The sequence below is a fragment of the Octopus bimaculoides genome, chromosome 18 (genome assembly GCF_046866305.1).
Source record: "Octopus bimaculoides isolate indiv1 chromosome 18, ASM4686630v1, whole genome shotgun sequence".
NCBI classification, from domain to species: domain Eukaryota; kingdom Metazoa; phylum Mollusca; class Cephalopoda; order Octopoda; family Octopodidae; genus Octopus; species Octopus bimaculoides.
In genome coordinates, this window is record NC_142945.1 from 21,371,533 (window position 1) to 21,388,956 (window position 17,424).

Sequence of the window (17,424 nt, forward strand, 5' to 3'; positions counted from 1 at the left end):
TAATGACATTGAGTAACGAGCTCCTCTATATTCTAGAGAGGCCACTCACAAGGGAGTGAATTTCACTCATGCAAATAGAGAGCCGTGCTATTAACACGCTTCAAAATGCAAAACATCTGCCACTCAAGTATTTTAAATTAAAAAAAAGGTGACTTTCTTTCCGGGCGTGAACAGAGAGTATTTTTCTCTATGTAGCCGAAATCCAGATTATGATGATACTTCAAGATCACCGTAAGTGTACATACTCTAGGTTTCTAACGGGGGTTCACAACCGCCCATAGCGTGAGACCACAGAAACGATTCAGGGTACATTCCATTTCTGAACGCATTCTATCCATCTCTTCCCTTATAGCTGAACAAAGAGTAAGATTTGCTAGTCACTGCTATCATATTAAAGAAAAAGCCATATCAGATGTTATAGCTTGAAGATTTACGGACTGTAATAGAGGCTGGACATTACACAGCCACATGGATGTTATTGGCAGAGACACAAAACATGAAACTGAGGACTTACTAAAGCTAATGAGTACAGAAACAGTCAAGACTTCAAAACCCCAATCAGGCGCAATTTGCTCTATAATACGCTTTTCAAGAAAGCTCGACTCAACGAAATATATACGAAAGAAGGAATGTTTAATTTACATAAGGTAAAATGATCTTTTATCTTTTACCAGTTACTAGTTCCAGTCATTAGACTGTGGTACCGAGCTGGGAGACCATCTTGAAGAAATTTGAGTCGAATGAATCGATCCCAGTACTTTTCTTCTGAAGCCAGGTACTTATTCTATCGACCTTTTCTTCAAACTGCTAAGTTACGGGCACAAAAACACACCAACACCGGTTGTCAAGCGGCGGTGGGGGACAAACACACATACAAAGATACTCATAAAACACAAACATATATATACATATATACATACATACATATATATATATATATATATATATATATATATATATATATATATATATATATATATATATATGGGTAAAAAATACGCGAATAATATTTTCAGGATTAAATAAAAAGACAACAAACGGAAAATATGACATGCCTGTATATCTATCTATCTATCTATCTATCTATCTATCTATCTATCTATCTATCTATCTATCTATCTATCTATCTATCTATCTATCGATCTATCTATCTATCTATCTATCTAGCTTGATATCTTGCTACCTATAATAACATTTTAAAAAAGTATAGTAAATAAACATATACTAAATACACAGAGCCAAGGCATTTTTGCTGTATATGTATTAGTATCATTTTAATTGTCTTCGTGTGGCCCTAAGCCTTTATTCCTTTTATTGTTTTGTCCCTCATCCGTTCTCGTCTCGAGCCTCGTTCTCGTCTCGAGCCCGTCTCGCTTTGTTGTGTTTTGGTCCTATTCCCGACAAGTTTCTTACTGGTACCTCCAGAGTGGAAGCAATATTATCGATAATGAATTCCGCAGAAGTCGAACTTTGCCTTTCATCCTTTCGGGGTCGGTAAATTAAGCACCAGTTGCATACTGGGGTCGATCTAATCGACTGGCTCCCTTCCCCAAAATTTGGGGCTTTGTCCCTAGAGTTGAAAAGAAAAGAATATTATTGATAGTGGCCGAAATTGCACTTGACCCTCTCGCAAATGTGAACTCATTTTCTCAAAACACGTTCTTAAAGTCCTCATTTATTACTTCAGCCTCGCTGCGCTGCACCATTGAACACGTCATCGTCGGCTGCAAAACTCCGCTTCATCAACAAAGCTCCATCGCTGCTCTGACCATTTTCCCTCCGCCTGCCACTCATCTACGCATCCTGCTGAAGCAGATATAACATCTTAATGGGTAATAATTGACACGGGGAACGTAGAAGAGTTCAATAAAAGGTCAGAGGTGGGCTTAACTTCAGCACGGAAAACACGAGCAACGCCGAGTCCAACAGTTATAAATATATATATTTATAGTCATATCCTATCGCCTGTTAGAGTTAATATATTAATAAATTTCGTTTGTACCTTATTATAAGTCGAAATACATATTTGTGTGTATATGCATATATAAGTATGAATACATCGTTATGCATACATCCATACACTCACTCATGTAGACACATGTATGTATGTATGTATGTATGTATGTATGTATGCATCCATGTATGTGTCTTATTCGAGTTGAATATATACATATATATATATATATATATATATATATATATATATATATATATATATATATATATATATATTGGTTATAAATTATATGATAATGATTCTAAGATCACCTTTTATAATGTTCAACGTGACCTGTTTTTCTTCGCACAGACCACCAATAGAAGAAAACCTTAATGACTTCTAATTTGAATCTCAGAAAATCCATTAAATTTCTTCTAGATGCCTCTAATTTAATTTCATGAATTGTATAAAATTTATACTGCTGCTCACTTCTAATGCTGAACATGCAACGTTTATTCAAGGAAAAATCACTGAGGATTTCCATTATTGAAATAGTATGTTGTGTGAGCAGCTTCCTTAGTGAAGCGGAAGTCAATGAACAAAACTAACAACGTTGTATCAATTCGACACGCTACACGTTTTTGTATTTTACAATGTAGTGTTCTCTAAAGAGAAGATTCAGTTGTGTAAACGAAATAAGTTCCGGAAAGAAGAAAACGTCTTTTAATTCGTTTCGGAATCTTAAAACTATTAGAAAATTTTTAACATGTTCATCCTACACCTAATATAATTAAATATCATTATTTCATTTTAATTACTGTTCGTGCTTAGCTTTATGTTCACTTGAATTCTAGCCTTCTGGAGAGGTGAAAAAGTTCCAATACTTTCCTAATTTCGATTAGCTATAGAAAACAATCGAATTGTGAACTACTTAGTTTGAATATCGATATCATTTCGATTTTGTCACTTCTTTTTAAAAGTGAAGTATGTTCCGTCCTCATATCTGAGTCGGAGACCGCCATGTGGTCCACAACCTCGTAGAAATGAAAGCAAAAATCTCCTCCAAATTACATCCAAATTGATTTGCCATTCGTTTTATAATGTAGTTCTAACTAGTCTGAGAGTAGAAGGAAAATCAAGTCTGGAACATCATTGTTTTTTTTATCAGCTCAGTGAGTGCTGATTTGAGGTTAAACAATGCAAACAACTAAGACTTTATGAGACTAGTGGTGACCATTTGTATCTATAATCGCTACAGAAGGTGAAATTATCTCACCGAGTCAACGGAAGGGGTTGTATATTTTCTGTACAATTGTCCTTCCTGCTTACAACTGTCATTTATATATATCAGGTTGAGTAACAAGTAAGCAACATTTTGAACCATGAAGAATTTGTACCGGAGTTTTGTAGAGTTTTGAATTTATTTTAAACATTTGTTTTGCAATTGTCTCATAATACCAACATAGACTTGCCTAAATACATCAATAAATTAACATTGATATTTATTCACCGTTGTTACAATCATCTGAAATGTAACTGTTAAAGCGAGATATTCGAGCAATTTTGCTATTCAACTTGAAAAAAGGACGTAAAACAGCTGAAGCTGCTCGTGATATCAACGAAGCCCTTTTGAGGAAATGAGCTGTGGGTGGTTAGTTTGAAAATTGTTTAAACGATTTCGCTGTGAAGACCTGAGCCTTTCGCCCAGCTGTCATCGATAACGGTCAATTAAAGACAATCATTGAGAAATACCCAGGGAAAACTACTCGAAAACTAACTGGTAAAAGACCTTCAAGTTAGCCAGAAAACTGCCTGCAACCATTTGCATGCAATCGGAAAATCAAAAAAGCTCGACAAGTTGGTACCACACGATTTTAATGAAAATCAGAAAATGCGTAGATATGAAATTTGCTCTTCGTAACCAGACCGATCCATTTCTCCACCGTGTTGTAACTTGCAATGAAACGGATTCTGTACAATAATAAAAACGTTCTTCGAAATGGTTGGACCAGCAAATTGAAGCACCAAGAACCTTCCCCAAGCCCGAGCTCTTCAAAAACAAGGTTATGGTGACTGGTGGTGTACTGCTAGACTCATCCACTATAACTTCTTAAAATCCGGTAAAACTATTATTGCAGAAACATATCGCCATGAAATTGTCAAATGAATGAAAAATTGCTACTCCTACGTTCAGGTCAACAGAAGAGGGCCAATCATTCTTCATGACGATGCTGGACCACAAGTTTCACTAAATGATGCTCCAGATGTTCAAGGAGCTTAGCTACGAAGATCTTCCCACCCATCTTATTCCACGTTTTCAAACACCTTGATAGTTTTCTGCGAAAGAAGGAGTTCAAAAACCAAACCGATGCTGAAGTGCGTTCAAAGAGTTCATCAGCTCCAGAATTCCAGATCTTTATGTTACCGGAATAAACAAACTTGTAACATGTTAGCAAAAATGTGTTGATTTTGAAAGACGGTAGGAAACCTTCACACTAGCTGATGTAGAGAAGTAGTAACTGTGAAGATACCATTGTTCTTATATTAGCTCAATGAGTGCTGATTTGAGGTTAAACAATGCAAACAACTACTACTTTATAAGACTAATGATGGCCATTACCAGTTGTATCTATAATCGCTACAGGAGGTGAAATTTTCTCACCGAGTCGACGAAAGGTGTTGTATAAATTTCGTCAGTTGTGCAAAATGATAAGAATCGACGGAAGTGTGATATTTCAGAAACACACACTACGAATACTTCCACTATCCATAAAATATTGGTATGAAATTCCTGGTCTAGGTTACTCGGTAAACCTGAAATAAAAGCCCAACTAGACGGGCACCATTCCATAACCAGAATCTAACAGTTCTTTACCTGAGATAGCAACCCGTTGAGAAAAGACTTAGTCTATCGAAAGGTTATGCGTGCAGTTTGTTGCAGTGGATACAATGTATGTCAGTGCCTACTTTAACAGCCAACCCTAACTCTTGATATTGGAGGTGGAATAATACAAAATGCCGAGAACGGCAATAGAGAAACTGTTGGGAGTGACTGTGTGAAGGGAAACCGTCAGCCTTGAATGTTTTGCTTTGCGAGATTTATAGATAAGTACTATGCTTTTTCGTCATTTTCTTGGTTGCTGTATCACACAGTTGTCAGCAAACCGATAAGAACCCTTTACCTGCAGACCGGAGGTGCTGCTGATGAAGACAACAAACATTGGCAATTTCCGGTTCATAACCCTGCTGAACGTGAGTACTTTGAACAATATTATGGTTTGTAAATGTTTATAAACTGTGCAGTGATAATTATTTAGTAACTCATTAAATAATCATTTCAAGCTGATTGAACACGGCGTTATTACTTTTCAAAATAACAAGAATCTGTTGAATGAAAACAATTGACCGTAACGGAAAAATATAAACATTAAAATTCGAGTTGAAACTGAACTAAAAGCTGTATAAGATAAATCGCTTTTATACGTGGAAATAAGTATAATAATTATATCGGAGAAAAAAGCTGTTTTAAAAATCAAGAGTTTAAGAAAAATATATTGTAATAGATGAAATTAAGATTAATAATTAACAAAAGGCGAATATATAAGTACACTATAAAAGGGGGGTGGAGTTGCTGGCCCGGAAGAAAGAGAAACATTGAAACTAAATAGAAAGAGAAGAATGGGAGCTAAGTTAAGAATGTTAATAGGAACCACTGAGAACTTGTATAAAATGTGGATACACAAATAGCGCAGTTGATGGAGAAAGTGGAAGCGATTGCAAAGCAATTAAAAATCATCACATTGTTGAAACTACTCATGGTTGTCTGATGATCGATTACGTGAAACTGAGCAACGTTTTGTGAAATATTTTCAGCTTCAATAAAGCATTATTTTGTCCTACCTCTGATATTCGAATACTATTTTCTTTATTTTCCTTTGAATTTATATACTCGCATATGCTCCTTTGATAATTTTTAGCGGTTTTCTACAAGAAGAAGAAGGGAGAGCTTAAAATGAAGTTATATCCTTTGAAATTTTCAGTCACAAACATCTCAATTCCATTGAATATTCAATAGTTAAATCTTTTGATTGTAGAAATGGAAAATTTTATTCGCAGAATGGCACGTGATTGTGGTACACTAATGCCAATTGCAAGTATGAAGTTAAATCTAGAAAACCCTCTAGCAGTTAAGAACCTGTAACATTTTGAATGTGATATTATTGCTCTGATAAGCAAAATAAAATTCTGCAAAATGAACAACAACTTTCGAAGTTCTCACAAAGGAGGTTTGGTTTAAATTTTCTGTGAAATTCCGACAAATTACTCACCTCCATCTTATGAGACTAAGAACCTTTACACCGTTGACAGGCTCATGTCTAACGTATAGGAAGGTCGACCTAACTTTATCGAATGAAAGGAAACTAGAAAGGATAGAGCAGAATACCTACCCCGAAGCAAACCTTTTATTACTTTCAACTTAGTCTCTCTGAATTACGGTTAGGAATGTTATAATTCCTTTTTAGTGCATCAGCGCATGTTTCAAGAACATTAATGATAAACAGATTTGTAGAGTTACTCAGTTTGATATCGTGGACTTTTATCTTTCTACAACTCACGGTACATGCACTATCCTCAGATTAATACCCAAACACTCTGAAATGCTCGTATAGGAGTTTCCAGCGTGAAGGCCAAACAATACAGCATGTTGTTTCCAAATTTCTGGTTGAGTGAATTGCGTCATGGTGTTGTTTTTCTCACAGATGGTGTCAAATTGTCCCTACTATACCGTGCAGTCGATAAAATAAAAAATAAGCAAATTGCATGCACGAAATTAAAAATATAAAATGGTGACAATTTACCTATCACACCCTGTATATATATAATGCATTGGATTGTCACTTTGAAAGTATAGCAGAAAATGTGCTTAGAATTGGGCTTATTACTGCATGTTTGCGAGGCGAACTTGTTCATGGCGCCTCTGAACATCTTCTTAGACGTTTAAAGCTACTTGCCATGGTTAGTACTATATAGCCTAGGATCAGTTCACAAATGAAAGAGTGAGCGTAATCTATTGGGACATACATGTGGTTAAAGTGTTACATCTGTGACCACCCTCTTTTGTAACTCTTCTAAGACTGTGTCATTATTTAAGATATAAGTGTAACTTGACTGCTAGATCTAGCAGGTTCTCAGTCCATGTATGAGCAGCTTCCTTGGCTCATCGGAATAAATGTTGTAAGAAGGAGGATGTAAACCAATTAGTCATTTGGTCAGTTCTACATTCCATCGAGTTGATCACTTAGTGTCGCTTTAAAGAAGACATCAATTCATTTGAAGTGTCCTTAATTAACGAAAATTTGAGATGCAATATAAACAGAGAATAGAATATGACTATTTGGTGAATTATTATAAATTTTTGTTTCAATTAGTTCGCCTTCAACAAGTCTGCAAAATATTGACAGTGAAATGCTGACATTTGCTTTCATGTCAGAATCGACTCCAACATTTAGGTCATATATTCGGCACCATATTAATTTTTAATTTGAACAGTAGAAAGACAGATAACAACAAAGATCAAAAATCAAAAATGAGAAATAATTATGAAAGACAATTGGAAGTTAGCGGAATGCCAACTAAGCAACTTGATTTTGCGCTCTTGGCACTCTTATTATTCCATTTCCTCATGAAGTCAAAGAATGAACGAACAAACTGAGAGGTGGAGAAATTACCTTGTAATACCAAGTTTGATTCTTTTACATTCTCACTAAGTCTTGTCTGGGTTAATTTTTTCATCTTTCAAGGGTCGATTAAATACGTGGTAATCATATTTCTGTATACTGGATCGATTGAATCCATTTCTGTTTCCCTGTTTTTGAGGTCTTGTGCCTTTGTTAGAAATCGATATTATTCGACAAAAGATGACAGAGCATATCAGAAACAATAGAACCCCAGACAAGATGTCTGATAAGAGTTTGTTTTATTTCATCATATCTGCGTACAAATCTCACATCAATCAATTTTGCCTTCATCTTTCTGAACTCGATAAAATTGGATCGATTCATAAACAAAGATCGATTCAATTGACTATCGTTATACTCAAATTTGTGGCTTTGTGCCAAAGTTACAAACGATTATTTCCCTTAAAGGGGAACTGGAGTGTCAGATAATACGCTTAACTGAATGTATTGTATTATTTAACTGTAGTTCCTAGAGTCGATGACGCTTCATTTACGTACACACCCCTGATTTTAATTTGAATTTTCTAAAACAGATACACTTAAAAACAAGGTCTCAGCACTTGTACATACTTTACTTCGATATTTTGTTAATGTATTAGTGACCTAAAATTCCAGTTGATCACTTGTAATCTGCAATTTTCTTTTACTTTAAAGTATGGAGACACAGTAAATTTAGTAAAGATACGTCTACTCGTGGGCTTAAAATTGGTTATGAAAAATGTAACCTTCGCACTCTAGCACGCATTGTAAACTTATGAAACATGCTTTAGGAGAGTGATAGCGAGTTTGGCTCCGGGTAATACCTTGGCTTTATCCTTCTGTTCCGATTCTTGTTTTCAGGTTTGGTCTTACATCCCTCACCATGCAGGTTGATAAACTATGATCTTGATGGCCCTTTCACTTACAAATGAGTGGCTTTAAGCCAATGTGAATAATACTTTATTTCTTACATCTAGAAATATCTCGGTACTAAATAAGATAACAAATGAAAACTAAGATGTCGGGGAGATGTTCATGCCTTTTCCGTATGGTATTTAGGAGACAAACACATGTGGGTAGGTTGCTTAAAAAATCAAAACCAATATTGTTCGATCAGCAGATTGTTACAATCAATATTCCGGTGTTCGCTACACCATTTTAAGTCGCTGTTGTAATTTGAAACATTAACAATATCTAATAGACGATCCAATTTAATGCATTTCAAGTGACAAAAGAAATCATTACAACTTCGTAAAACTTTGCTTTAATGATGTCAATTGATATATTTTATCTGGAAGTTATGGCACGTTGCACACATATGTATTAAAACACTCGCATACACATATACAAACACATTTTTTAAAAATGTCATTGAATTTAAAGAAATATTCTATTCAATGTTCAGTTATCAGTTGTGAAATAAATACTGCCTTAAAAAACAATGTTATTTTGTTCGACATATAAGTTAGCAGGAGATTATAAGGAATGCATCAGTATCTAATTTAAATTTTTAATCATTAGAATTGTGTATGAATGAATGAATAAAGATTTCCATTGTAAATTTGTAAATGCTTTTCCCCGAGATATAAAAAAAAATTATCATGAACGAATCATTCACTTATTTAACAAACTCATTTAGAATTCTTTGCAATAGAAAAATCATAAAATGTCAACGAAAACATTTATTGCTTGCTGTTCAATAAGAAGTATTCATCAGTTATAGATTGGGGAATAAAATTGCGGTTGAAATGAAGTGTTGATCCTTCGTTAACTAACTAGAACATATTTCCTCTTTAGAGTGGCGAGAAGGGGTATAGCTAAATAGAGAAATAGTGGTGTACATCTATTTCTAAGTGTTGTAGTTTCACTTTATGGAAGGATACAAACTATATGCAGTCTTTGATTGTCATGTATTTGCCCTACGTTAACTTGACACAGAAGAGAAAGGGGCATACATTTACGCAAAGAAATAGACCAAACCTGGCTGAAAAGATAAAGAGTATCGGGCAACTAATTCTTAGTGTCAACAGTCGCATCACTTTTCTAACACTGCGCATCACGTACAATATCAAGATATTTAATGCATACTTCATCCACAACACTTCCATGTCGAGTTGCAAGTACCATTGGGACGAAAAGACACCGATGCGAGATCAAAGCTGATCCTCCGCTGTAGCTTTCTTTCACTGCTATCCAAGATCAGCGCAACTCATGGTCGTAGTTGTCTAAAGCTCAAGAGAGATGGCGGATTTTTCATTGCAATAGTTCGAGTATCGTGCGCTTGTCGCAAGGAAATACTGTCGATTCCAGAATTTTATCACGTGGAAAGTAGAATATAGGGGAATAGTTATGTGGCTCTAGCACCTTTCACGAATGCATTGTAATCGTTTGTAAGAGATAGTCTTGATCATTCAAAAAAAAAAAAACAAAAAAAAAATAAAGAAAAAAACATAAGGACGGACAATTTCCTAATAATAGAAAGATTGTAATGGAATAAAATAAAAGGCCCTGGATGACCGAGTCAGTATGCCATCACGTTGATGGAAGTAAATATCTGGATCAAATTTTGTCTGCGGTATATCATTATGTCTGTTATTTTATCACCTTGCTCTCAAATCCTCCACCAACAAGCAGACAAAAAATATTGATTCACATGATATGTTGATCATCATCTAATTTCGTGGTCTGAAGCGCAGTAAAATTAAATTTCTCCTTGTTTAAGATGTTCGAATGCCACAAGAAAGTATACAGGGTAACTGGATTCGTTCTAACTAAAGAATTCTTACAAGGTAAACTAACAATGCTATCACTGACTAGAAAATGAAAGAAAATGAAACTTTCGTACACTCCGGGTTGGGTTATTTTGGAGGTAGGTATCATGACCACAGTATGAAAGTGCCGATCGATAAATAAATACAATAGATCAGGTATAATGCGTTCCTGAAGCGCTGATAGTAATGATTAGTATTGACAATTGTCCTTCGGAGAAAATTGGTGATGTACCAGAAAGATTAGTCCTAGATGGTCTTGGCGAAAACAAATGTGAAGGGTTGGAAGAAAGAAATAACACTGATGTAATTGTTTATGTGTTCCTCAGTTCAAAATTAAAATCAAAAGACAAGACTTATAATCAGATACCATAAGCCATGATTATAAGTGTTTATTGTATTCCGTGCATTGCATCACAAAATATGATCTGTTTCTAAAACAAGATGATAGGCTTTTATTAGAAGGAATATGCAACAGTTATGTCTCGAAGGTGGAATGCGTACATGTAAATTCTTTTGTTAGATCTGATATATTTCTAAATAATATTAAAAGCATAAATAAAATGAGTTGATCTGAAAAAGAAATCCTAGTTAGTTCTTAGATTTAGCTTGTCGAGATCTTTCCTCTCATATCATGCTGCATGCGGCAAACTATCTTGCCTGATATACTTCTATGTAAGCGACATGATTTCACCCTCTTAAAGAGGAAGCTGATAAACGAAAGGTTATTTATTATATTGCTTCCTGTTCACGCTATATTATTTATCTTCCAATTTGTAAAGTATTTAAAACTACTGAACTTTGATTGATTCTGTCTACAAAATCATTTCTTCACGAAACTATTACAGGATATTTCACCTTTCACTTTTCTTTCTCTTCAATATTTAGTGCATTGCATTTAAATGTCCTCTGTTCCGAATGGCTGTCTAGGAGTTTCAAATTCATTGACAGGCCACATTGTGTATTAGTCAAATCTGATTCTTTCCAACTCAGTAACCCTGGATGTAAGTGTTTCGAAACAAGCTAGAAAGTTGTTCAAGTATGACTGAACAAATTAAACATATCCACGTCTCACAGCAGTTATTGAATTAATTACGCTCGAGTTCATTTCAGCTTCTTTTTCTTCTGGACAATTTGAAACATATATAATAATCTAATTAATATAAATACAAACAGTTCAAACTGTCTCTGCACTTAGCAATAGTAGTTTCTCTCATATATTTAATGTTGCTGTTAGCATATAACTTTATACCCAACTTCGTTCTCTATTTTTACTCTTCAGATTTGTTTTAATATTTATCAGAAATTACTTTTGTAACCAAGAGAGCTATACTAAGTACACTTTTCTCGATCACAAGAACTAATGAGCTATCTTGTACGTAATCACTCTGCTCGTTTATTATAGCTGCAATAATTATTCTGAAGATTTAAAATGTCTACATATAATACGTTAGAAATCTAAATGTTTATTAAACTTATTAAAGTATTTTTCAAACTTAGATTAATAAAAGCAATAGTTTATACAAATATATCATTTCTTACGAGTTCGTTATGACATAATGCCAACAGAATTCAAATCAGAGTAAAAAAGATTGCATTTCTGTCCTAGAGAGTTAATTTCAAAACAGTGAGCTAACAATGGATATACTCCTGAATTTTTCAATTATACTGCTGTCCACAGCGATTATGCAGTTTTTACTGGGCTTAAACGAGGATAAAGTAGATAAATGAAAACAATAACGACACCAATGTCATCAAATCAACAACAGACAGAACTATCACTGTCACAGAAGCCATCAACGCATGTGTTAGCCCCTCTGTGGATGTTCATGTCACCATCTTTATCAGTAACAACAGCATTAGCAAGAGGTCTAGTAGGGTCGATGCTGGGACTAATTGATTCATACGAGAATGTGAACTCAAAGAGTCACTGGTTTTGTAAAGAGATAAGTAAGAAGAGTTCCAGAAAGGAAAGTAGAAAAGTCGCTTCAGTCTTCTCCATGGATGAGTTAGAAAGTACCGGGAGATGCATTGCAGGATGCCAGTCCTTCGCCGTTAAAAATCAGTGCGTAGAAAAGTCGATACCTGTTTAGATATCTGATTCATACCTGTTTAGATACCTGATTGAGATGTTGGAGTAGAAACCTTCTTCAATCACAACAAGCATTATGAAATGATAAACTTTAGGTCTTTTCCCTCCTAGTGTGAGGCGAATTGTCATTCCAACGCTTCAAATGAGAGATATGAGAGAGAAGTCATATTCATTCTATCGTGTATGAATCTGCGAATGACGAAATTGCCAGTGCTCATTGTGCTGCATTAAAGAAAGAACGTATTGGCTGATACTTGATATTTGCCGTTTTATGCGATAAGAAGGCAGAGATGATAATCCTAAATGTGTACTGGCTCTAATAGAAAGAATCGTTGTGAATGGAAAGATATGAAAAAAAAAAAAAAGATAGCAGTCTCGAGTTGATTGAGCTGAAACATGAAATCCGGATAACAATCATGTGCTACATGTGTCGTGGCATGAGTCAACAAAAGGTCTTCCGATAACAAACAAAAACAATAGCAGCAAAAGCAGTTATCACACTAACAGCAACAGCAGAATAAGTAATAACAGCTATGCCACCAACAAGAAAAGCAGCTGCAATAGTAAATCCCATCCCACAAAATAACAGCAGAAACTAATATCCAGACACAACGACGTTCCTTAACACAGTATTTCCTTTCTTTTGAACAAATACAAACCCATACACACACAAGCAAATTTCCGTTCTCATTTTGTCTCAAACCTTTCCGATTCCGATACCATGTCGTTGTCCGAGGGTGAGACGAAGTGCCGTTACAAGAGGTTTTGAATAGAAACGTTCGGGTAAAAATGGGCACTAAAAGCAGAAAAAGGTGACAGTCAGCCTTGCATCAACCATCCCGACCCCAACCCCCCATACACAACTAATATCACTGTCATCACTATCATTGCCACCATCACCACCTCAACAAGAACGATGGCACCCAAACGCAACTATACCAAAAAGAAATGTAACAAGAGGAAAACATAAACGAGATACAGCAACAAAAACACAAGAATGAAACAAACAACAGCAACACCAGCTGTCAAAAGTATAATAGCATAATATATACAAAGAAGTTCACGACTTCCATAGAAAAATGCACAAAAAAGTACAAAGGTATCAGAGGATATTATATAGGACTGAATAGATTTCTGTTGAGTAAATCGAAGCAGTTTACTTGGACATAAGGAGGAAGACCCTATATAACGTGGAAACATTTCGGAAAGACAAATAAAAAAAAAACAAATATTTTCGGGAAGGATTTCAAAGAATCCCTGGTCATCGAAAATACAAGATCACATTTTTTCCCTCTAAGACGACGATGCTGACCACTGTAATTTTCATTTTCCTTATTAACATGGCCTCACATTATTGATTCCATGAATGCACACGAACTGGAATCGACCTTGAGACAAGTTTAATTTGCCAATGATTTTAAAGTGGTTAAGAGTGGTGAATTGACTTTTATTGCAAGTTTACGCGTGTTGTATAGCAGCTCGAAGAGAGTGCTTTACTTTTGTGGAAGGGTAACCATGGATATGTACAGTTCCTGGATTGGCCCTAGAGGTCAGTCATCTTATCGGGTAGATTTCTGGTTATTTACATTATCTATTGCTCATGTTTCCTATCTTTAAATCGATGTAAATCTACTTACTAGTCACGATACTCAATTTTATTTCCGCATACCAACCTTACACGATTCCACTCCTTTCGTAAATGTATGTCATACAGATGCCGACTGTTCAATATGAACATAAATTGTATGGATTTCACCAGTCTCGCAGGACCTGCAAGTGTCAAGGAGCAAGTCCCTCGCTTCTTAAGTTCAAATTCACACAACACATTGTAATGCTAGAGAAAAAATATACACACGCACATATACATATGCTGATTAATTAATCACTCCTAATGTTTATTTTGTAAAAAAATGCTATAATTGTTTTCCAAGAAGAGTCAGAAGGAAGTGATGAGAAACTATACAAAAAAATTAAACGCTTGAGAAATAAAACATTTTTGTTGTTGTTGCTATTGTTATTATTATTATTATTATTATTATTATTATTGTTGTTGTTGTTGTTGTTGTTATTATTATTATTATTATTATTGGTAGTACAGTAGTAGTAGTAGTAGTAGTAGTAGTAGTAGTAGTAGTAGTAGTATTTAGCAGTTGTAATAAGTACGAACTGAAATTAGCAATTATATATTCGGTTGAAACAGTGCAAATCAAAGTGCTCTTGATTAGATATATGTTTCTAGAATTAGAAAATGTGCATTTGCAACTGTGAATAAGTATGTATGTATGTATGTGTGTGTGTATGTAAGTATGTATGTATGTATGTATGTAAGTATGTATGTATGTATGTATGCATGTATGTATGTATGTACGTATGTACGTACGTATATATGTACGTACGTATGTATGTATGCATGTATCTATGTATGTATGTACGTATGTATATATGTACGTATATATGTGTGTATATACACAGAAAACACATGTATACACAGATACACACATATACACACTCATACATGTATATATCTTTCTATACGTTTGAGATAAGTAAGCGCACATGAACATTAAACGTATCTTCTTTCGACTAATGGAGCTATTTATTCTGTGAGTATTACGTACAGCTAATTGGAAATTAGTTACTGCTATGAACAATGCTTACAGGAAAAAAGGAAACTCAACAAGAAAAAGAAACACAGAAAAACAAAGTATATCTATATTTATGTTTCCGCAAAACATTCTATACTTTCCTAGAACTCGTTTCTTCCGCTGACGCTGATGGAAAACAGCATTCGCGATGCATCTCAAAATAGCAATCGACCACAAAGAAATATATAGCATTGGACACATGCAAAGTGTGTGTGGGGGGGGGGGGTTGTGCGTTTATATACAATTGAAAACACTATTTTATCGAGATAATGACAATACCTCGAGAGCTTTCCACATGGAAATTCAGAAAATTAAAAATACGTAGATTTATCTAAAAACTAGGGAAACATGCACCCATAAGTCTCATAAAGGTATTCACTTAATGAGAATATTCTGCATTTTCCGTTTAGAAGGTCTGTGAAATAAATGATTACAAAAGGTATCCGTAATATACACTCATAAATAAAGTATCTATGAGAAAATATAAATGTCACTAATATTGAAAAGAGATAGTTACTCTTGACGCCATTCTATGAATAAAAGAAGAGTGCTCTCCGTAATTATTAAGATAAAACTTACTTGGAAAAGGATGCCTGCCGTTCGGTCATATAATAATATAAATAATATATATATATATATATATATATATATATATATATATATATATAAAGCTTTAGTCGGCCCAGGGCTATAGTGGAAGACATTTACCCACGGTTCCACGCAGTGGAGCCGAACCCGGAACCACGTGGTTGTGAAGTGAGCGCAAGATTCTTACTACTCAGACACTCCTGCGACTATATATATATATATATATATATATATATATATATATATATATATATATATATATATATATATATATATATATATATATATATATATATATATATATATATATATATATATATATATATATATATATATATATATATATATATATATATATATATATATATATATATATATATATATATATATATATATATATATATATATATATATATATATATATATATATATATATATATATATATCTATATATATATATATATATATATATATATATATATATATATTTATATATATCATAAATATATAGGGATTGACAGTAACCTGCTTCTCCAACATACTGAGAATTCAGAAATAGCAGTCAAAGAACTACTGATTTCAAAACTACAAATTATTACTCTAGATTGATAGCGATATTTTTGATACACACAGAACAAAAAACAGTAGAGAAGAGTAAAAAAAACACTTGCCTTCAGTTAATTTAGTACAATTGTTTCACAGTTAAGAGTACATAATACTCTATTCTGATCTTCAGCTAAATATTCTAATAAATTTGTTAATGTCTAAATAACTCACGTTAATTTTGACCATGTGAACATCAATACCACGTGAGGAAGACGTTAAGAAATTTATCGGCCAGTAAGTTCAAAATCCATCGCCCTAATGAATTTCAATTCAGTGTGTATCAGAAATAGTCCCGCTTAGGAAAGAGACTCGTACGAATTCCTGCGGTTTAACCATCCACCTTAAAGTTATTATTAAAATATAGATATGCAGGGCAGGGAATCATCAATTAGTAATAAAATTAATAATTAACAATTCTGCCGGGTAGCTCAGTATGAAAAAAACCTTCTTCGGTAAAAAACATTTATGTTGGAGAAGCAGGTTACTGTCAATCCCTATATATTTATGATTATAAATGTTTTTTACCGAAGAAGGTTTTTTTCATACTGAGCTACCCGGCAGAATTGTTAATTATTAATTTTATTACTAATTGATGATTCCCTGCCCTGCATATCTATATTTTAATAATAACTCTAAGGTGGATGGTTAAACCGCAGGAATTCGTACGAGTCTCTTTCCTAAGCGGGACTATTTCTGATACACACTGAATTGAAATTCATTAGGGCGAGGGATTTTGAACTTACTGGCCGATAAATTTCTTAACGTCTTCCTCACGTGGTATTGATGTTCACATGGTCAAAATTAACGTGAGTTATTTAGACATTAACAAATTTATTAGAATATTTAGTTGAAGATCAGAATAGAGTATTATGTACTCTTAACTGTGAAACAATTGTACTAAATTAACTGAAGGCAAGTGTTTTTTTTACTCTTCTCTACTGTTTTTTGTTCTGTGTGTATCAAAAATATCGCTATCAATCTAGAGTAATAATTTGTAGTTTTGAAATCAGTAGTTCTTTGACTGCTATTTCTGAATTCTCAGTATGTTGGAGAAGCAGGTTACTGTCAA